The sequence below is a fragment of the Trachypithecus francoisi genome, unplaced genomic scaffold (genome assembly GCF_009764315.1).
Source record: "Trachypithecus francoisi isolate TF-2019V2 unplaced genomic scaffold, Tfra_2.0 Lachesis_group12, whole genome shotgun sequence".
Classification (NCBI taxonomy): Eukaryota; Metazoa; Chordata; class Mammalia; order Primates; family Cercopithecidae; genus Trachypithecus; species Trachypithecus francoisi.
Genome location: NW_022681457.1, coordinates 19,843,119 through 19,866,580, shown reverse-complemented (window position 1 = coordinate 19,866,580; position 23,462 = coordinate 19,843,119). Strand labels below are relative to the sequence as shown.

Genomic DNA, 23,462 nt, shown 5'->3' with positions numbered 1-23,462 from the left:
GATCCCAGACTATTGCGCTACCAGTGAGCAAGGCACTGTGGGCATGGGACCCACCAAGCCAGGCGTGGGATATAATCTCCTGGTGTGCCATTTGGTAAGACTGTTGGAAAAGCAGAGTATTTGGGCAGGAGTGTCCCAATTTTCCAGGTGCAGTCTGTCACAGCTTCCTCTGGCTAGAAAAGGGAAATCCCCTGACCCTTTGTGCTTCCCAGGTGAGACGTTGCCTTGCCCTACTTTGGCTTGCCCTCCATGGGCTGCACCCACTGTCCAACCAGTCCCAATGAGATGAATGAGGTACCTCAGTTGGAAATGCAGAAATCACCATCTTCTGTGTCGATCACCTTGGGAGCTGCAGACCAGAGCTGTTACTCTTCGTGAATGATGACTATTAAGAGAACTCTTTCCAGATACTGCTGCAGCGTAAAGAGGAAGGAAGTTATATCAGTTAGGGTCTAAACTGGAAAACAGAATTTACATGTATTCTAAGCATATAAATTGGAGGACATTTAATATAGGGAATTGACTCCATAGTTAATGGAGGCTCTGAGAAGGCAAGAGGGGATGATGAGGTGACTCAGAGATCAGTAACATCAGGAAGCCACTACAACTTCTAAACTAGGGAGAGGAGATGGTCTTACTAGAGCCAAGAGATGGGTCACCTGGATGGAGCTGGAGCTATGGCATGCCTGCCAGGTGGGAGTCAGAGCTATTAAGAGGGTTCAACCATTGCCAAAGATGCTGCTCTAGGAGAGAGGGAAGAGGAGAATGAGCTGGCCTTTTTTTCTTTCCTCCTCCTCCAATCTCTTGCCTCCCATTGACTGAACCCATCTGAAATCAGCCGATGTGGGATCTGGGAGGAAACACAGTCTCAGGTCTCAGATCCTCTGAGATACAGCAACAAGAAAAGAAAAGGTAAAGATGGAAATAAGGGTAAAAGTCCAGGACTGGCACGGGTATGACTAACAATCTGGTTTACATATGTTCAACCTGACCAGGCTTTGATTCATTAGTATTGTAAGGGCCCTAGAGAAGTTGAGGTCAGGTTTCTTTTTCTCATTCTCATTCATGGAAAATATAATAGGCTACTGGAAACCTGGAAGGTGCTTTGAGAATGTGATTTGGTTGCAGACATTTCTAGATTTCAGCCCCAGCACTGCCACTTAAGCCATGCTGTGAACTTCACTTCTCGCAGTCTCAGTTTCTCCATCTCTAAAGTGGCAATGATAGTGCCTTCCTCAAAGAGTAGTTGTGAAGATTAAATGAGAAAAGGAGTGTATACACATAGCACAGTGCCAGGCACAGTGGAAGAGTTAAGCCCTTGGCAATTGTAAGATTATTATCTGTAGTCAATCACTGTTTCTCACTCACACTGCTGTTGCTTTCAGAACTTACTTGGCTTTCAGTATTCAATTTATGTTACTGCCTGCATGAAGCCCTTCCATATGTCCTTCCTATGTGTTCCTACATTCTGAGTAATTAATATAGGGAATTGACTCCATAGTTAGGAGTGAAATCAGGGCACATTTCATGCCATGTTAGAACTCTTCACATTCTATGTTCTTCACCAATATGTGAGCTTCTTGCAGGCAGAAGAGTGTGGATTTCTCTCTCCATAGCATACCTAGCATGGTGTTTGGCAAAGAGTATTAGCTCAGTAAATGCTTGTTGAATGAATGAATAAATGATTGCTATAATGAACAATTTCCCCAGCCATGGAAACCTGTCTTTTGTGACCCACTCTCTATTATACACATCTTGACCTAGTTGCCAAGGAAATCCTGAACAAGGTACTGAGGCTGTCATGATCTAGTGAGCAGCAGATGGAAGAAAAATGAAATATTAGAGTCAGTTACAACAAGTTAGGAGAAAAATATTGGACACTTATTGGACAACATCTATTGTTCAGCACTTCTTTCCTAGAATGACCGTGGCGGTCACTATACTTTTACAAAGAGACATTGGCCACTGTGCTCAGTTTATTGTCCTAATGAAGGATGTGAGACCCAAGTGGGGCAAATCAGTTTTTATTCCTTGGAATTTTAGAATGGAAACCTGTAAAGAGAAGCCAATCACTTACCAACAACTGAAGATGTAATATATAATACAAGCTATTGGCAGTCATACTTTTTCTCATGGTAATATAAAGAGAAGTCATTCTGCAGACAGAGAAAAGAATAAAGGAATTGTTTAGAGAGGAGTGGAGAAGAGAGAAGGAAGAGTCCTGAGAATGTTGGGTCCTCAGTTCAAATTATCCCTGTCACTTTTCTGTCTATTAATTATATGAGTCACAACAATAATTATAAAAACCCCTCCTTTTAAAGCTAGTTCAAGTTTGGTTTGTTATTTGTAGGTGAAAATATCCAAGTGCAAAAGCAATGTGAAAATGAAATAGGAAGCAGAAAAGTAATTTGAGACTAAAATATCAATAGCCATGAATACAAGATATAACCTATGGATTTTATTCTGTAGGCAATGTGGAACCTTTGCAAATTTTTGAGAGGGGGAGTTAGACAAGCCAGCCCATGTTTAAAAGGCCTTAGATGACACCTAAGCAAAGTGTGCCATCTCTTTCCCTGCCCCTGGCCCCCTCTTCCTCCCCACACACCACTCCCCCCATAGTTCACAGGTAATAATCAGTCAGTAATTCTAGAAATGTGCTCTTCTCAATTCCTCTCACAAATACCTATGGCTCATATGAACACCCACTACTTATCCCTGCCTCCAAAACCCCCTTGTCTTGCAAATTGGTCATCTCACAATGATCTGCTCTCTAGCTGTGAGGGAGTTGTCCTTCTAGAACCAATGTTATCACCATGGAAAGATGCCAAAGGTCTGTTCACTGCATAGCGGGTTACGTTCAGTACCTTGGAAAGGGGACAAAGATTTACAGTGCGTGCTTGGATTAGCTAAAAAATTCATTCTTCCTGCCTTCCAACTTTTAAATTTTGAGGTGAGTAAAGATCTGGATTCCCTGGGGAGGAATACAAGCCTAAGACCATTAGTCAAATAGATGATGGGAGGCAGTGAGGAGGTGGAAAGAGTACTGGCTTAGGGAATCAGAAACCATGGCTGTAGACCCAGCTCTCCTACTAACTTGCTTTTTAGGTAGAGGCAGCTTAATTCCCCTTTTGGCTTCTGGGACAGTATCCTCATCTGTAAAATGTGTGTTCATCTATACAGGTCTCACATTTGGTGACTCTATGTGTCTGAATATGCTCTGGAGGGGAGGAACTCAGACCCACCTTGGGTCTGAGTCACAATCCTTGAGGATGACCTTCTTAGAGTCAGCCCATCCTCAATTCCTGGGCAGCTCTGTAGATCAGGCCTGTCCAAGAACTTAAAGGAAGCCCTCCTGAGCTTCATCATAGTCAATGGACACTAAACATCTGTAGGCTGTCCACTCGAGATGCAGCCTCAGCAAAGACATACAAGTGATGCCTCAAAGGACCATGTGGACTCCAGGAGTATCTGTCTCCTCCAGTACCAGCTCAGATCTGATTTGCATGTAGGAATGAGTTGCAGTTAGCATGAGGTGAAAAGTGAGGAGGTGCTTAATTGGACACAACTACTCATCTCTTAAATCTCCTCTGGCAGTTATGGTCTGAGCCACACAATCTAGCATTAAGCCATATGGTTTCTTGAAATGGTCTCTCCTTTTTTTCTGTGTGCTCAGCTAGGATCCCTAACCTTGCTTTAATTTCTTTAAGCTCAAGGGCAAATATTTATTGGGAACCTACTCTCTGTCAGGCATTGTGCTGCTCATTAAAGATCAAGAGACACAAAGCACAGTCTCTGACTTTGCAGAACTCACTGTCTAGAGAGATATACAGATGGGGAAACATGTTTACACAGAGGATGCCAGGGTACAGGGGTATGTTCATTTTCTATTGTTGTGTAACAAAGTACCACAAATTTAGCAACTTAAAACAACATCCATTTATTGGCTCACAGTTCTTCTGTAGGTTCTCAGTCCAGACAGGCTCAGAAGAGATCCCTGCTTAGGGACTCACCAGGCAAAATCGGGGTGTCCTCTCACCTGGGCTCTTATCTGGAGGTTCAGAAGTAGAATCCACTTCCAAGCTAGTTCAGATCACTGGCAGAATCCAGTTCCTTCAGGTTGTATCTGTGGTCCTTGGTTCCTTGCTGGCTCTCAAGCCATGGGGGCACCACTGTCCTTAGAGTTTGCCCACATTTCTTCTCAAGTGGCCCATTTTTTCCATCTTAAAACCAGTTGAATCTCTCTGTTTTCCCCTTCCTCTGCTACCAGCCTGAGAACACACTGTATTTTTAAGGCTTCACATGATGAGATCTGGCTCACCCAGATAATCTCCCCTTTTCGAGCTCCCTGTGTTTTATAACATAATGCGGTCATGAGAGTGAGATCTCATCACAGTCACATGTTCCAAGGCTCAGGGCCTGAGATCTTGAGGGTCATTCTGCCTGCCATAATGGGCATTATGAACATTAGGGAGCACAGAGCAGGTGAGACCAAACACTCAGCTCCCGTGGAATCATGGAAGGCTTCTGGGCAGAGGAGACACCTGATTGGATTTTCTAAGGATGCACTCAAGTTAAGCATGGCAAGAAAGGGACTGAGGGAGATAGACAGAACAGATGGAAGAGTACTGTGGTGAAGGCAATGCTCTCTCTTCCCTCCCCAGCGCCTAACTAATTGCTAAGCACAGAAGAATTTTTAATAGTTTCTTAGTGAATGAACTGATTGGTTATGGATCATTGTAATGATTAAGTTAGACAATTCTCAGAATGTACTTAGAACAGTGCTTGGAACAAACAAAATGACAAATATGTACTAGCTATTGTCATACAACTCAGAATAGAAAAACTCTTGAGAATAGATCTGGAATATTTATTCATTCATTTACAAATATTGTTAAGAATAAACTCAGTGCCAGTGTGAGGTACTGGGAAGACAGTGGAGAATGAAGCAGACACCCCTGACCTCATGGAATTTACTCTCCAGATGAGCAAATGAGCAGGGATAACAGGTGTGCTGAGTGCTGCTGTGGTCCACGTGCTACTCTGTTCATGATCTCTGAAGGTTGTTTCCTTCTTGCCCACTTAGTTACTGAACACAAGCATCCCTCCTTCAGATCAGTATCCCTCTCTTCTCCCTAGCACTACTCACCATACTCCCTTTTTTCTCTCTCTCTGTTGGCTCCTGGTGGTCTTGCCTGCCCTCTCCTCTGGATTTGACCACCACAAGGGCAGAGACTGTGGTCTATTCACTATGTGTCCCCAGCACCCGGCACAATGCCTGACTCATGGTAGACCTGAGTAAATGAGTATTGAATGAATGAACTTAGACTCTCGTTCCTTGCTTGGATCAAATCCACCATGTTTTGTTTAGTTCATTTTAAATAAATATTTGCATAGCACCTGTTATGTGCCAGTAAGTAAGCAACAGAGCCAAGATTCAGACCCAGACAGTCTGCTCTGCTTGACACAGGTAAGTGTGCAGCTTCAGATCTTCCTGCCCAGCTTTGTACCTAATATTACTAACAACAATGAGAACAAAACACAAATAAAAACTGCAACCATTTATTGAGTGTTATAATACAGTTCCTGTATTGACTTTGTAGCAAAAATTCCTACAACCCTGGGGAGTAAGAATTACTATCTTCATGTTAGATAAAAGGCATCTGCCTCTTAGAGAGGTTAAGTTACTTGCATATGGCCACAGGGGCAGTATGCGGTAGGACTTAGGATTTAAACCACTTTTGATTCCAAACTTTGGCTCTTTGGGACGATTTAGTGCTTTGACTGTTTTCATTGAACTGATTATTCCTTTTCTTTTGCAATGACTTCCCAGTTTAGCCTTCATGGAATCACATGGATATACTTAGATAATATTCAGGAAAAAGTCAGAATCTTAGCATCTTGAGTACAAGTAGCATAAACCAGTTCACAGTGATGCTCTCATGATTTACGAGAATGAAGATCAGCTTCTCTTTGTAAATCAGTTCATGCCCTATCTCTTCTGCATCCCCATCTCGGGGATGCAGCCCTATAGTTGTGACAAATAAAGGAATTGTACATTTCCAGAACATCACAGACAGCCTGAGTTACTTCATCAGTTCACTCTCCAGATACTGGCCTTTTCCTTAAATCACTTCTTTGTTACCTAACATAGAACCACGAACACTACAGATATCAAACTCTATAAATTCCTCCAAGAGTCAGCTATACAGGCCCTATTTTATTCCTCCTGCACCCTAGCACCCAACACATGGTCAGGCACATAGAATTTGCTCAGGGAGTGTTTGTTGAATAAATGAAAGGAAAAACCAAAAACTGAAAACACACACTCCCCTTGTGCTTGGCAGTGGGCTGAGTCTGGAAGAAGGAGCATGGGGTGATGGAATTTGGCACAAATGGAGTAAGTTGGAGCAGTGCTTCTCAAATTCTCTGTAGTGATGGCCTAGATTCTTCTTTTATTTCTAGTCAGCCAAAGATTAATACATGGTCCACCTGTTAGTATGTGCTTCATACCATTGTCAGCTCGTCTCTGTGAATTCAACAGCACCCTGACTAGTTAGTATCCTGCGCAATGACACAAGGCTACTGATCACAGGCTGGGAAATAGAGCAATGTAAATTTGCTGTAAGAATTTCTAAAAGCTCACGCTCAATTTCTAAACTTATTACAAACCATAAATAAGTAATTCACAGTCTAGCTCTTGTCCTTGAATCACACCTTGAGCGACACTATTTTACAGCATATTCTTGGATTCTTATTAGGGTTAGAGTCTCACTGGATGCTCATTGTTTGGAAGAAATTACTTAAACTCTCTCAACCTTCTAAGTTTTCTCATCCATAAAATTAGAAAAATAGCAATCCACCTCTTATGGAGATGTGATGGGGATCAAATCAAATCCTTTACTCAACATTCATCCAACAGACATTTATTGAGCTCCTGTTATGATAGACACTCTTAAACATTGGAGAAAATGTTATGAACAAAACAGACAAAAATCTCTGTTGTCATGGAGCTTAGACTTTGGTGCGATAATCTATATAAAGAAGGTAACCTAGTGCCAGTAGTCGCCAGCTGTGTGTTATTTGGCAAATCAGTTCACTTTACCGAGAGTCACTTAACTAAAATGGAGCAAGAATAACACATACCTCCTACAATTATTCTGAAGATCCAGTGAGATGAGGCGACGGGGGCGTCACTTGCTGGGACAGTGAGTAAATACAACTCAATCGTAGGTGCAAAATATCAAGCCTCTAGATCCTGAGGGAGGATCAAGGTCATAGGAAGCTTCTACCTGAAACAAAAAGAGGGCACAAAAGCTGGAGAATCCAGAAGAGTCTCAGGAAGCCGATGGGGCCAATACCTAAAGCCAGATGCATGGCCAACTGAATAAACGAAAGGACCCAAAAAGGACTGAAGGAAGCTATCAAGGCCATAGAACAGAATCAGGCTTTTGGAATCAGGTAGATCAGAACAAGAACAGACCAGACAACATGGCTTGTGACTTGCTTGGAGTGTGTCCTGGGGCCTGTTATATGGGCATGAGACAAAGGTTACTGGGATAGGTTAGAGCAGACCCCCTTATCTAAAAGATATTACCCTAAACACAACTAGGGGGCCCAATCTTCAGTCAGGTCTGTGGAGTGAGATTAAGTCCAGGACTGAGCGATAACCAGATAATCAGAAACCACAAAAAATCAAGAAAGGAGAATGAGGCAAAGAAAAATTATGATATTAGGTCAGAATTCGTGCCACGTGCTGTGGAATGAATGTTTGGGTACACACCAAATTCATATGTTAAAACCCTAATCTCCAATGTGATGATTCTTGGAGGTGAGGACTTGGGAGGGAGGTGATTAGGTCATTAGTGCCTTTATAAGGTACCGAAAGTGCTTGAGTGCTCTCTCTCTCTCTCTCTCTCTCACACACACACACACACACACACGCACACACGAAGATACAATGAGAGGATGGCCAGCTGTAAACCAAGAAGGGGGCCCTCACCAGGAACCAATCCCACTGGCACACTCGTCTTGGACTTCCAACCTCCAGAATTATAAGAAACAAATGTCAGCTGTTTAAGCCACCCAGGGTATGGTATTTTGTTATGGCAGCCTAAACCAACTGAGACACTGGGTTACTTCTGTTAGCCCCTCCAGATCTACTGTCTTCTATTCTTCATCCTGCTCTGTCCCTGGAGAGGCAAAGAAACACTGGGAGTAAATGAATGCCTTATCCTCCGGCTTCTGGATGAATTCAGCCAAAGGTGGGGAGAGACAGGAGATTGGAGGGAGAGAGTTGAGGAGAAGAAGGTTACAGGATTTGTTCTCTGCGGTTTCTCCCTTTAGGCCATTGTGGGATGTCTGCATCTGTCAGCCACAGGTCTCTGTCCCTGTCATGCTCTGGGTTCTGGTAACCACTTCCCCATCTTGCCCCTTCAGATCTAGAGATGTCAAGGTGCCCCCTCCTATTACTAGCCCCAAAGTGCCACCCTTTCCCCCTACAATTTTGTAAATAGTCCTGTTATTCTAATTAAGTGTGCCATCTGTTTTCTGCTGGGTCCATGAGTAATACAGAAGCTCCAGGGCTTATGTCCAAAGCTCTGTCTTACTGGGTTCTGTTTGCATAAACTATGAGTGGGTCAGCCTAATTTAAAGAGACAGTATTGGAAGAATCCATAGTGGACAGCAGGGAAGGCTGGAGTTAGGACTTGGAAGTAGCAATGCTGGGGTCTGGGATCATAATCAGAATAGGCCCCAAGGGTTAAAATAAAAAAGATAGCTAATATTTAACATTGCACTTCCTGTATGCCAGACACTGTTCTAAGTGCAATATAGTTGTGAACTCTTTTTCTTAAAACTTTTATTTTAAGTTGTGAACTCTTTTAATCTTTGTAATAATGCTATTGATTAGGTAGTACTGCCAACACTATGTTGCACAATGAGGAAACCAAGAACAGGGAGGTCAAGTAACTTGCCTGAGATCACATAACTAGTAAGTGGGTGCAGCTGGGATCTGAACCCAGATAGTCCCAGAATAGAGTCCATATTCTTAACTACCAAGCTTCTAAACATTTGTTATTCATTTCCACATATTGAGCTTGTCCCTTCCTGGCTCTTCTTCTTATTCTGAAAGTTGCAAATGACACCCTTTGCATTGACTCTCACACTTAAAAGTTTCAGCATATTCTGAATCTCCTGTTTCTGACCAAGTTCTCACAGGTTCCAGAATGTTTCAGATGCATCAAAAGGATAAACAAAAGCCCAAGATTTCGTAGCCAGTGAATAGGGGAGGCTGTTCATAAGCTCAATTCTTGTTAAGCTTTTCTACTCTGTCTTGTGAACCTTGGAAACTCCCACAGGGAAAATACAGTGCAAGTCTTTTTCACTGCCATATCCTCGTATCTGGTTCATGTGAGTAGACTGATAAACATTTTCAGGATGAATTGTTCTGACATATCCTTTAAAATTCAGGGTTTATTAGAATGTATGAAGAAAAACTACATTATTTTCTTTAAATACTCCACATTTATTAGAATCCATCCCTTTGGGAGCATCAGAACTGCCTTTTGCATCGCCCTGCTCTCCTGGGCTGTCTTCTTTTCTTAGAACCACACAGAGAGCAGGGATTATGCTTGCTTGTTAGCACCTTGGCCTCATCTGCAAGTTCACCAGCTTTCTCAGCTGGTGATAACAGGGAACTTTGTGTCACATGGCAACTTTTTCTTGCTTCCTTTATCTCACATTGGTCATGGAAGTGGTTAGATGCTAATGCACTTATTACAAAAAGCCATACCTGGGTTTGAATCCCTGCTTTGCCATCAACTATGCATCAACTACCTAACCTTTGTGTGTCTCAATTTCTTTATCTATAAAATGGGTGTAATAAGAGTATTCCACCCCCCCCCCAAGGTTGTTGTGAAGATTAGAAGATATAATATGTATTTATCAGTTCAGGCCCTGCAGGAAGCAGACGTCAACACAGAGTTAGAAGTGCAAGAGACTTACTGGGGTAGCACTTATGAAAGATAAAGGGGCCAGGGAGCAGGAGTCATCAGGGAGAAGCTACAGACCATGATGCAGTCTGGCACCCATGAAAGGAGAAGAGGGAGAAAGGGGAGTTGGGTACGAAGTACCCTAGACTATGGTTTACCTCTGAAAAGTCTCACCCAGGTCAACCAGGAGCTCTGAAACTGAGATTGCCCAGGCAGAATTTCTGCACTGGGTAGAAATGGCCAGGCCCTATATCCCCATCACGCTCAGTCTTTGGTTGGAACTGCCTGGGAATGGTAGACCTCTAAAGCTGCCACAGTGTTTAAAGTTCTTAGCAAAGTGCCTGGCCTCAAGCAAATCTTCACTAAAATGTTAGCTGCTGGCATTATTATTTTTATTAGGAGCCCAAGGAATGGAAATAAATGTTATCATGCCTTGCACTATAGTTAGCTGTGTACCCATCTGTGTCAAAGAGAAATTATTCACTATATACTTGTTTTAAAAAGACAGATCTTATTTGAGCTACTGTAGTAGGGGAGAGAGACTTCATGACAGAATTGGGCTTTACTTTGAATGAAGCAAAGACAGCTGAATATTTATAGCCCATGCACAGAGTGAGGAGGTCAGTGGTTGGAAAACTACTAAGAGGAACTTGATTAGACATCAAGAATAGGGAGGTACTGGCTTAACAAGTTCTTGCTAAAGGCAAGCCAAGGACTTAGATATAGGGTGGGGGATGAGGAACTTGATCAGATATCAAGGATTGGGAGATTCCTGCTAAACTGACTTAGCAGGATTCTTTGCTAAAACTGGACTCAGTAAGCTAGAGACAGATTCAAAGTTGAGGCCTGCTCAAGGAGAGGGCTCAGAGGAGTCTTACTAAGGTCAAGGAGGGAGTGTTTTTTTGCCTGTCATCTCTGCTAGGTGAAGGGCACCTCAGGCAGGAATGATGCCTGGGTTACCTTTTTACCTGACCTCTGTCTCTAGCCCAATGCCTGATCCATAGTAGGACTCAGCAGAGGTTCATGGAATGATTATATGAGTGAATACTGGTATATGTAAGGATCAAGCTTACTAAACTGAACTTGTTGGTCAGGACCAGCAAAGGTAAATGACACCTGTGGGCAAGGTGCGAGTGTGTTTCCTGAGTCTCTCTTAACTTGCAATAAGAGGAGTCTCCATGGGCCTAAACTCAGGGTTGAGCAACTGGGTAGTCTGTGTGCACAGGACACCTGGCAGCCATATGACGGTGAGTGGAGACATCTGGAAATGACACATTGCATACAATTTGTTGTAAGGAGCTACAGGCAAAGGCATTGTTGAATTAAGAGAAGGCCAAAGCTCTAAAATTCAAATTCTTAATTCTAAATTTAACTTCTTTTCAGCAAAGTCAGCGTATTGAAAAATCTACACACATTGTACTCTCCTATGTTGTCCTCTGCAGACTGCAAATGCTTAAATTCCTTCAAAATCTTTTTGAATGTCTTCATCACATTTCAGCGTTATTCTGAATACTCTTCTATATCAACTTAAATTAAAACAAACTTTTTAAAATATCTACCCTCAACTTATGTATGAAGAAATAGGTGTTCAGAGATGGCATAGGTCTTTCCTTAAGGTCAGAGAATAAGCACAAGGAAGAATCAGAAATTGTATGCTTAAACTCCTGACCCCAGCCCCATGTGATATTCTCTTTAGGGCATGTGTGTGTGAGCATGTGTGTATTTTAGTAGACTGATAGTGATCAGCCAAGTAGTCACTTGACAGATTGCTTTGATCAAAATTGTCCTGGGGGAAAAAGCACATTATTTTTGAAATGAAGATATTGGAAATAATTAAGCAAGATCTGGCCAGGAATCATCAAGATTCAAATTCTTCCAGCTGTCTGCCAGTTCAACAACTTGCTTATTTTGTTAGTCTCCAGTGTGAGATCCCGTTTCTCCACTTTTGCTGATTGGTAATTACTATATTATCTCTCTGAGCAGTTCCAGGTCTGCTCCTGTCCGTTCACACACAGATCTCTGAAAATGCTTAGAGCATTTATTAATGCAGTCATTAGTACTCCTGGGCCAATTTCAGGGTCTTCATTATCATTGGGAAAGAAGCCCATTGCAGGGTAACGTGCACTTTACCCCATTCCAAGATTCACTCATGGGCCTGCCTAGAAGATGGAAGGTAGCAAAGGAAAAAGACAAGGCAGTGGAATTCTAACTGGAAGACCTGGATTTTAACATATGCCATAGTTTTTTGTGGTTATGTATCTGGGACACGTTACTGAGTCTGTTTGGGCTTTAGTTTCCTCATTTATAAAAACCAAGAAAGAGTTCAAAGTGAGGCTTATTCCCTATCCCGTGGAACCCTCATCCTTTCCAGTGACCTACAGGAATGAGATGTTAAATATCTCGGGATACCTGCAATATATTTGTGGTGATACAGTTGAGAAGACTTGCTCTATTAAAATTCAAGCGGCCCATGGGAAGGATAATATGCTAAATACCAAGCATTTCGGGCTCCGAAAGTGGTTTTGTAATACAATCCATTGTATGACACATTATGCCTGTCCAGCATCTCATCCTAGCTTGGAAAAACCATGAGATTGTTTGTGTATGGAATATTTATATGTGCCGCATGTTTTACGTAGCATTATCTGAAATCTTACATTACTTCAAAAAGAAACAATATCATCTGCATTTTATAGTTAAGAAAAATAGTGCTCAAAGAGGCTCTAAGGTTAAGCTTTTTTCTTCTTTCTTCTTCAGCTCAATTCCAGTCTCTCTCATCTCATATTGCATAATTATTCATTCACTCATTGGACTACAAGACCACTCAGCTACTCTTTGAGGTTACGCACAATTTAGGTGATCGATAAAAGCTTGTGAAATAAATGAAGGAATATATGTTATCTTTCTATCTGGAGATTTGACCAGGTAGACCCTGGAATGTGGGAAGTGCCTGAGTCTCATTGCATGAAGTAGATCTTTGTCCCGCTATAGGTAGAAAAGGAGGCTATTTTGTACTGGGTAAGGAACACAGCCAAGTGTTCTAGCCATTTCTGCACACAGGGAGAGCAAAGCGGCAGCAACATTGGTCCAAGCTAGCTAGCAGGTTGCTAAGTCCTGCAAGGAGTAATTTGAGGACTAAGTACAGCAAACTAAAGCCTGGTTATCTAAATGAGAATCCTTAAACACCTTCAGAGTGGCCGGATGCTGAGTGCATCTGCTTAAACCCTTTCTGCTTGAGACTCATGTGCATTCTGGGAGCTGAGGACTTACTTAAGCCTGTAGGTGAGGGACAGGTGCTTCCACTGTGGAAGGAGGAAAGAGGAGAATGTCAGAAAACAAATTGGGTGTCCTAGCTCTAGGGCTCTGATCCATTCAGGCAGGGTTGTGGTGTCAGGTGTCATGCCCACATCACCGTACTCCCCCTACCCCATACTCACCCACTAGAAGCCAGAATATTTGCATTTAAAGTGACTCACTGAAGAGCGAGCAGCTTCATCCAAAGGAATAAATATCTAGTAAGAAGCCTCTCCGATGCTTGGATAAAAGGATGTGAGGGCATCCCTTTTGAGGTCAGGCCTTCCCAGCAGTCTCCAAACATGTGAAGGTCACTGTGTTTAGCTATGTGGACTGGGTTCTGCAAAACTGTATGTGGCAGCCCTGAATCTCACCCTGGAGCAATGTGTTTCCTGGAAGAAAATTCACTGAAATGTCACTCTGTATGCACAGTGTACAGAATTTGCACTGCAGAATAAGCTGAATTTTTCTAGAGTCTCCTTTCTCCTTCTATATGGGGGTAAATCTCTCATGTTCCTCAAGGTCCTGTTCCAGTGCTATTGCCTCCGTGGACTCTCCTTGATGGCCTCCTGTGTCCCCACAGAATTATCCATCCTCCTTTCTTCGTCTTCCTATAGCACTTTGTTAGCTTAAGCTTTACTCTGATGTGGTCCCTGGCCAAGTCTGCAGCTTATTTCCTGGCCCCCTTTCCTGGGTATTTACGCTCTAGCAATGCTGTTCCTCCCCTCTTCCACCCCCACCCCCACAGCACTCACTTCACCCCCAAAAATGCTGCTTGATGCTTCACAGGTTCTGCATATGCTTCTTCCCTCCATCTGGAAGGCCTTTCCCCACTCTCTTTCTGGCTAACTTTCAGGCATTTCTTCCAAGACTTAGCTCTGGCCTGAGACAGGGACTGCAGCTGGATGATTCGCCAGTGTAATCCAGGCTCCTAGCGTGCCACCTGGAATCTAGTAGAAACTCAGGGGATATTGGTTGCATGCATGAATGAATGAACCTCCTCCAAGAAATTCTGACACTAATCCCCCAGTCTGAGTTAGATAGCAGTCCTCTCTGTTTCTGTATAACTTTATGCCTGTTTTCTCAGTTATCACTTTTATTGGAAAGTGTGTCTATGTCTGTCAACCTCCCTCACCTCTCCTTTTCCACTACTAGATTCTAAACTTCTGAAGGCCAGGGGCCAAGTTTCACTCATCTTCAGGGTTTCAGTGTCTAACAGACTGCCTGGCATGCAGTAGGCCCTAAATAAATGCTGATAGTAACTAATGGAACAGAACTAGATGACTGCTACTTTTAAGACATTGCCTTATGGTGAGTAATTTTCTTTCTTTTTCACTGGACTTGGAAATCCTAGTACCCCGCACAGTACCTAATAGGGAGTCAACAAAACGTTATTGTTTGATTTGTAAAATTGACTTCCATGTAGAGTAGAGAAAACACTAGCTGAAGAGTCAGCTTTTGGTTCTGATGTTGCCACATGACAACCCAATGACCTTGGGAAAGTCATTGGAGTTCTTTGAAACTCAGTCTTCTAATCTGCCAAATGGGCATACAAATTTTCTGCTATCTTAGTTTGATCCTCCCATAAGTAGGCCCTTGATAAGGACTTGAGTTACATAGTTTATTTGGAAAGTGGTCTTATATAATACAAGGGAGAAGTGAGTAAAAAAGTGAGACAGGGGAGAGAGACAGGTCAATACTGTGGGCATTAATGATGGGGTGCTGCTGTAGACAAGGTGGGCCCAATTCTGCTGGAGATCCTATGAGAAACCATGTAGAATATGCCTCCAAACAGTCTCTAGAGATGAGCTGGAAGGATATTTTTACCTTCGTTCCCCATTGAATGGAGGTGGCTCTAGGGTGTTAACATCCTCCCAATTCTGCAGCCAAACAATCCCCACTAGGTGCTGGAGAAACCCTGTGGCAGAGGAATGGTGAGATGCAGAGACTTGAGATGGGAAGCTATTAGTATCTTTGAAACTAATAGGTCGCAGAGGTGAGCTGAGGGGAATCAGCATAGGAATTGGACAGCATTTGTCTACCAACTCAAAGCGTCCTGTGATTGTCAACCAAATCCTTACAAGGAAAGATGCTCTGTGAATTTAACATACTATTAAATGTCAGATATTTAAATGTATTATTTCCTTACATTTCAATATCCTCCCCCAAACTTCACCTTGCCCCTTCCAGTCTTCCTTTTCCTCCTTCCTCCTTCCCCACTGACCTATTGTTGTCAAATTAGCCTAATCAAACCTAGCTTGTTTTGCTCCTGAAGGAACCCACAGAGCTCCAGTGACACTCATTATTTCTCCAGGAGAATCTGAGATCTCCAATAATGAGTGCTCACTTGAGGTTCTTCTCTCTTTCTGTCAGGGAGACAGCTCCTCTTTTCCCACCTCATCACCCACACAGGCGAACCCTGAGCAATGTGTGGCTGCCCTGGAAGGGCTGATTCTTCCCTTTATAGGAGGAGGACTACAATGTGTGTGTGTGTGTGTGTGGCGGGGGGTGCAGGTGGGTGGGTGCTCCTGTCACAGCCCTGCCAGGCCCGAGAGTTCACTGGAACTTTGGAAAGACCCTCATTATGAAGCTTTCCCCTGCATGTCAGCACCACAGCACCACTGCAAGGACAACTCAGATTCAGCCTTTTAATGAGCTTTCCATGTGGCCTGTTCAAGGCATTCTTTGCACATTGGTGATTTTGAGATGATTCCTTTAGCAAAATCTGTTTAGTTTTGTAGTCTAGAATTACATATTCTGGAAACAGAGATGCTTGGGGAATGGGCTGACCTACTTGATAGAAGTTTTTTGGTAATTATGAAGACTTGATCTTTTTTGAAAAAGGAAAGTGTTAAATATTCATATGCTTTGATCTGATTACTTTTTTTCTTTGCATGTATTGTAAGAAGATACTCAAATATTAAATGCTTTACACACAGAGATGTTTGTCACAAAATTATTTGTAAGTGGAATAATGACTAACAATAATAGCTCAGTGGCCAAGTTTTATGAAGAGTATGTAATAGTGTAGAAAAAACAATGTTACCACAATGTGAAAGGTACAGATTTTAGTACTGCATATGCAACATACTTATTCCAGTAAAAATAAACAAAATAAAAATAGCTCCTAAAAAACAGAAAAGAATTGTATCTCAAAATGTTGATAGTGGTTGTGTTAGGGTGCTGTGATTCTGGGAGACTTTTTCTCCTCTTGACTTGCCTACATTTTTATGTTCAGCAGACATTTCAGTTCAAAGAACAGTTATTTTTTGCAGGGCATGGTTATGCACACCTGAAGTCCCAGCTACTTGGGAGGCTGAAGCAGAGGGATTACTTGAACCCAGGGACTCAAGACTGTAGTGTGCTGTAAATGCACCTGTGAATGGCCTGTGAATCGCACCTGTGATTACTTGAGCCCAGGAGTTCGAGACTGTAGTGTGCAATGATTGCACTTGTGAATAGCCACTGCACTCTAGCCTGGGCAGCATAGCAACACCTCATTTCTAAAAGAAAAATAAAAATTAAAAATCAAAAAAGAACACCTATGTTTTTAGTGTTGTATAAAAGCATTTGTGTCCAAAATTGAGTAAATGCTAGCCTTACAATTGAGTAAACATATGCATGTGAAAAGAGAATGGATCATCATTATTGTGATAGGCAGTATTCTCAGTCCTGTTGCATCAGAATCCCCCAGGGAACAGTGAGAAACAAGGGATTCCAGACCCTCAGAGATTCCGTAAGTCAGCTGGGGTCCTGTTATCTCTAATTTTAGCAAACTTCTGGTGATTCTCATACAGTTTTTCTGTAGAGCAGCAATGGACAGCCACTGTCATTTGCGAACTTAGAGATCTTTTTTCCATATCATAAAAGTTCTGTACTGCTGCCAAATTATTTTTACAATTAGAAAATGCACAAGCACGTTTGGATCTAAGTGTTCAGCAATATGGAAACGGCCTCCTTCCAATTGTATAATCTGCTCCTGACTTTGAGCATTAAGAGTTTCTCTTCCTACTTCATAATGATTATTTTAGTGGTTACATATTATTCTACCTATGTATGCACTGTAACTCATTTACCATTCCTCTGCTTCAGAAGAAGTGTCACAGGAGGAATGGCTGAAGAAATTAGGAATTTTTGTTTTAAGAACAAAGATACCTAAAAATAGAGCACATCTAGGGGAGTAAATTTGTTTCCCATGGTCCCAGCAGGTGAAACCATGACCAGTGAGTGGAAATTACCATTAGACAAATGATGGCTTTCAAAGCTATGCTTGGCATGCATTTGGACAAGATGCTCTAAACAGTGCCTGAGTATCAAATATTTGAGATGATTCCTGACTGCTCTAGGGTCTTTCTAGACCTTATATGGCCTAGAATCATGAATTTTTTCCCATACTTACCCAGAATGCATTGATACTCACCCTGGGCAAGTCTATTTGCAAGGCTAATATAATCAAAATTTTACTAAACTGATTGTGGTTTATTCCAAACAGTGCTTAATTCAAAGCAACTGTTCATCCCCAGCTGAGTTGGGCCCTATTGTTCCTGGGTAAAAATAAATAAATAAACAAAACAAAACAAATATATGAAAATCCAAACATAAGCAAATAAATTAGGGGGGTAATTATTTGCAGAACAAAAGGATACCCCATAGGACTTCTTTAAATTGTGAGCTCTCCTATTACATTTACAGTGTAATTAAATTATTAGCCACAATGTGGTTAACACCCAACTTTCTGTAATCTCTTGCTCAGACCTTGCCTAGTTTCCTCTTCTCCTTATAATCTAAACCCCTGATTTCCATCTGTAGGCTCAGTCCTGCCTTGAGATTTGAGTACCAACTTCCCTTTAAAAAGGAATGACGTTAAGATTCCATATGTATTTCTTGTGTTTGTATCATATCACCCATCTCTGGTTTGGACATCATCTTTTGGATTTCAGCTATGATGCTTTGGCTCCTATTTTGGATTCTGGAGAGCCCAAGTTCTTTCCTTGCTACTTTCTTTAGGATCAGTCCTGGTTTTTCTTACCTGTTCTATTCATCTCCATATTAAACTTGTATCAGTCAGGGTCTGGGAAGGACCATCAATAGGTGGAATTCAATCCGTTGAACTCGTCATAAAAGTGTTGGAAGTACTGAAAAATCAAATTTGGTCAACTGAGGCACTCCAGAGATTCTTCAAAGATTAGCAACAGCAGGAAGCAGCTCTATGGCTGGGCTGAGGAAGGGAGGAGGAGATTGTGCTCCCAGAGTCCAGGATCAGGGACCATCCAGCTGGAACTGGAAACCAGGATGGACGTTACTTGGAAGGAGGTTGGATCATAGAGGTAGAAGGCATCAGATGAAAGCTGGAGTCCTGGGGGAGAGGGAGCCACTTTGTTCTGCCACCAATCTCCAGCATCTTCATCTTGTTTGCTGAGTCCAAGTGAAAGCCAGTTGGCAAGGAATTCTTAACAATATAGTTTGCAGAGGTCAGCCCCCTGTGGTAAGAGCAGAATAGAGGAAAGGTGGGGAACTGATCTGGATGCAAACAGACAACATACTTGGCATAACACATAAGAAACTGAAATTAGTGAGATATTAAATAGTAGTTTGAATTCTGATCTGGGTGATGCCAAAGCCCCACAGGGTGAAGATAAAAACAGTAATTTAAAAATACAGTAATGAAAATAGCAACAATAATAATATTTATTCATTATTTACTGTGGTTACTTTCATTCTAAGCACTTTACATATATAAATGTGATAAATGCAGCAGCCCTATAAAGTACTTTTATTATTATAATCTCACTTGACAGATGAGAAAGTGAAGACTCAGAGAAGTTAATAAATTTTCTTGGAGCCACACAGCTAGAAAATGACTGAGTCCATACATGAACACAGGCAGCCTGGCTTAGGAGCCCCTAATATAGATTACTAGCACAATGCCTGGCACATAGGAGAAATTAAAATATATATTGGAATTTTTACACTATAATTGATTTTTTCCACCCCTGGAAAGAAAAATTGCATGAGCAGTTTTCTGGGTCAGGCTCAGTTCAGGTTTCCCCTGCATTTCTTTGCTGCCCTCCACCTTCTACTCCTCTCTCTCAAGGCCCCAGTTCCTGAACCAGGGCCTCAGTTAGGGCTCATAAACACCATCCAGTGTCCTTCATTGACATTAAATGGTCATTCTTTATATAGGCAATATTCTTTAGAAAAGGGATTTTCTTGGACTATAATGAGAATGTGTTCATTTCTTGCTACTGCTATGTCTTAGTGCAATGGTTTATAATGAGGAAAGATTAATTTTATGACATTTTCAATGTCATCTGTACTCATGAAAGGTCTAAGTGTACACCAATTTCAAAGCTATCCCTTAGTTTCAGGGGAGTCAAATTCCCTGATCCCACATCCCACCCCACAATTTCTCTATCATTAAGCTCCAGGTTCCTGATCTGTAAAATGAGGAGGCCAGACTTCCTTGCTCAGCTCCCAAGGTGGTGGTGAGAATTAAGTGAGATAATAGAAGGCAAAATAATAACACTAATAAGAGCTACTATCTCCATATTGCGTATACACAGAATTCTTACCACAGCCCTATTGGGTAGATGCTTTTATTTTTCTTATTTTACAGATGAGGATCTGAGGTACAGTAAGATTAACTGTTTTTATCCAAAGTTACAGAGCTAATAAACGACAGAGTCAGAATTCAAACCCAAGGCAATCTGGGTCCAGAGTCAGAAAAAATAGTAATCCCTCCAGGTCCCAGTTTCCTTGTGTGAGCTCTTTCCATTCTAAACTTTTGTATCAACAGGCAATTAAGGTCTTAAAGATACTGAGAGGAGGGAAAAACATTGCTTCTATAGCAGGGGTGTCTGATCTTTTGACTTCCCTGGGCCACACCAGAAGAAGAATTGTCTTGGCCCACACATAAAATACACTAACACTAATGATAGCTGATGAGCTAAAAAATTCACGAAACAATCTCACAAGTTTCTAAGAAAGTTTATGAATTTGTGTTGAGCTACATTCAAAGCCGTTATGGGTAGCATGTGGCCTGTGGGCTGTGGATTGGACAAGTTTGCTCTGTAGTAACCCAGAAGTCTCATGGATTCTCCCAGAGGTTGAGATAAACTTGGCTGAAACCTACCTGCTTTATGATCCGTGTGGGTTTAGTGCCTTCTACAGAACTTCCGTGAGTTATTGACTTAGTTGATTTCATGACCCACCTTCCACCCTCACATATCTGCTCTTCTATTAGTCTTGAACCTGGCATATGCCAATCGGAACTCAAAACTCCACCCTTGCAGGCTTCCACAGGTGATCTAGTGGTTGCCAGCATGCTATACTTGTAGATTTCCTGAACATTTTTGAACCATGATGTGGAGTCACATTACGGAGGGTGAGGCCCTCTATCCATAGCCACTAGTAGCCCATACTCTGCCTTTGCAAAAATTAGAAAAACAGCCCGACCTTACTAACTCCAGGACCAATTAGAAAAGGGACCTTCTCTGAGAAGACGATGAGGAAAATCTCCCGCTTCTTCGCTAACATAGGTCCACACCAAGGCCTCAGTTTGGCAAACAGAGTGCATGTGGGCAGGATTTTAGCCCATTCCTGCCCCTTCTCTGCTCCCACTGAAAGCACAGCACAATGTGTAGAACTGTATGCATTGCTTCTGCCTCTGCAGTCTCAGTGACCCCAAGGAAGCCCTACTTCCTTGCTTTCTCTCCTTGCCAGTTTTGTCTTTTCTTTCTTTTCTTTTCTTTTCTTTTCTTTTCTTTTTTTCTTTTCTTTTCTTTTCTTTCTCTTTTCTTTTCTTCTCTTTCTCTCTTTCTTTCTTTTTCCCCTTCCCTTCCCTTCCCTTTCCTTCCCTTTCCTTCCTTCTTTCTTTTCTTTTCTTTTTTTTTTTTTGGAGATTCGCTTTTGTTGCCCAGGCTGGAGTGCAATGGCATGATCTTGGCTCACTGCAACCTCTGCCTCCCAGGTTCAAACAATTCTCCTGTCTCAGCCTCCTGAGTAGCTGGGATTACAGGCGCCCGCCACTATGCCCGGCTAATTTTTCATATTTTTAGTAGAGACGGGGTTTCAACATGTTGGTCAGGCTGGTCTCGAACTCCTGACTTCAGGTGATCCATCTGTCTCAGCCTCCCAAAGTGCTGGGATTACAGGCGTGAGCCACTGGTCCCAGACTTCACCAGTTTTCTTAAAGCAGCAGTACCTTCCAAAAGCTCATTTCTGACAACTACATTTCTTCACCATGCTGGGGCCCTTGAAAAACATATCCCAGAAGCCCCTTTTCCTTCTAACCAGAGCCCCCCACTACCCAGTTTTCTACATTATCCTGAGTCATCAGAGCATTCACATTTTTGCCTAAATCTAACTTTGTTTACTCAGTAAATTTGGTTTCTAATGTGACCCTTTCTTTTAGCAACTCCATGGAGCTGAGCCATAAATGAAGTAGAAATCATGGGAGAGACAGAAAGGCTTTTATCCTGTCCTTGAGCCTAGGGGTTTGTGCCACTCTCCCCTGCAGAGAGCTGCTTGCCTCTGCCTCCAGGAAGCACATGGATGGAGAGGACCTGGGTATGTGGCAGATGAAGGTATGTACTAGCAAGCCCAGTACATTACAGTCAGTCTTTGGTAGGCAAGAAGACAAATGTGCAGGTCCTACAAGTTCTGAGCAGAAGTGTTTAATCCTCCTACAGTAATTCTGCTCATTCATCTCTTGCTCTGGCCCCTGAGAAGTCCCAGAGAGATGTGTTACATGCCATGTATTATGTGTATTCGTCTATTCATTGCATACATGCACCTCTGCACCTATGCTTATAGGCCATAATCATATGAAAATAAAAATAAGAAATGCTGTATTAAAATAAATGTGAATAGATGTTCTAATGTGTTCCTTCCACATCTGAATTGATTATATTGCACATCTCATTGAAAGTGCACAGCCTACTTAGATACCACTGAAGTAAACCACCATACCTCCTTGCTTAGGACTGTGGGAAGGACATACTCTTTGGAATCAGTCAAATCTGAGTTTTAAATCTGGCTTCTCCAATCTCTAGACAGGTGCTTTTGTATAAGTGATGTAATTTCTTGTGCCTTAGTTTGAGCATCTGCAAAATAACATATGAGACTCTGAGCCAGACCCTCTGCTGGGAGCTACAGATTAGAGACAGGGTAGATGTTCCTTTATCAGTAGTCCAATACAGACAAAATTTCCCAGGATCTATGAATGACTGCCCTCAGATGACTTGGGCTGTTGGTTGAAAATGCTGATTCCCGAGCTTCACCTTAGACATAAAACCAGAATTTTTTTTGGACTAGAACAAGGGAGTCTGTGTTTTACATGTCTCCTAGTGACTCTTATATACATAAAAGAGAGAAGTAATTATACTGGTAAATAGATGTAGTGACATACTTCCACGTAGAGTAAAGTAATAAGAGGTACTACAAAGAAGGATAAACATGGAAGGGTCTGGGAGCCCAGAGAAGGGGTGCCTACTCTAGACTGGGCAGCCTCCTGGAGACAATGATGCAAGACGTTGCTCTTGCCTCCTCCAGGCCTGTCTCAGTCTCAGAGTCAGCCTTTGGCCTGGGCCATGCCCCCATCAGAGCATTTGTTTGGATCATTTCTAGTCCTCGGACTCTTCCCTCTCTTTCTAACTTCTCTTATCATCTCCAGCATGTGTGCAGTGACAAATTGCATCCAGACCTACAGAATGTCTATCCCACCTGCAACTCCAGTCTGAGAGTGATGACAGAGCTGCTGGAGAGGCACAGGCTCCTTTGACAAATTGCATCCAGACCTACAGAATGTCTGTCCCACCTGCAACTCCAGTCTGAGAGTGATGACAGAGCTGCTGGAGAGGCATAGGCTCCTTCTGTAGGCTGTATAAGTTGTTACTCTGCTGAAAGCCTTGGGCTACAATAAAGAGTATACTGTTGATAATTTGTTTGTACCCTATCTCATTCCCATTCCAACAGGATTTGAGGTGTCTTCAAGAGATGCAAATAATACAGATAAAAAGATGAGATAAATGAGCAAAGGTGGGCAAAGGAACAGTAATAGAAAGAAAGTAACTTAAAGACAATGGTGGAATCAGTCAACAAACTTGAACATGTAATCCTGTGCACCTGGTACAAGTGGCCACGAATTTGGCTTTAAGCTCTCTAGCCAGGAAAAAAAGA

General features: G+C 42.2%; 1 long non-coding RNA gene across 1 annotated transcript; it reads left to right on the top strand.

Annotated features, from left to right (window-relative positions):
* The first annotated feature begins 459 nt into the window (after nucleotides 1-459).
* On the top strand, nucleotides 460-23,176 carry LOC117093804. Its single transcript, XR_004441246.1, has 3 exons — nucleotides 460-912; nucleotides 21,697-21,868; nucleotides 22,957-23,176. It is a non-coding gene; the product is annotated as an uncharacterized LOC117093804 (long non-coding RNA).
* Nucleotides 23,177-23,462: the final 286 nt, after the last annotated feature.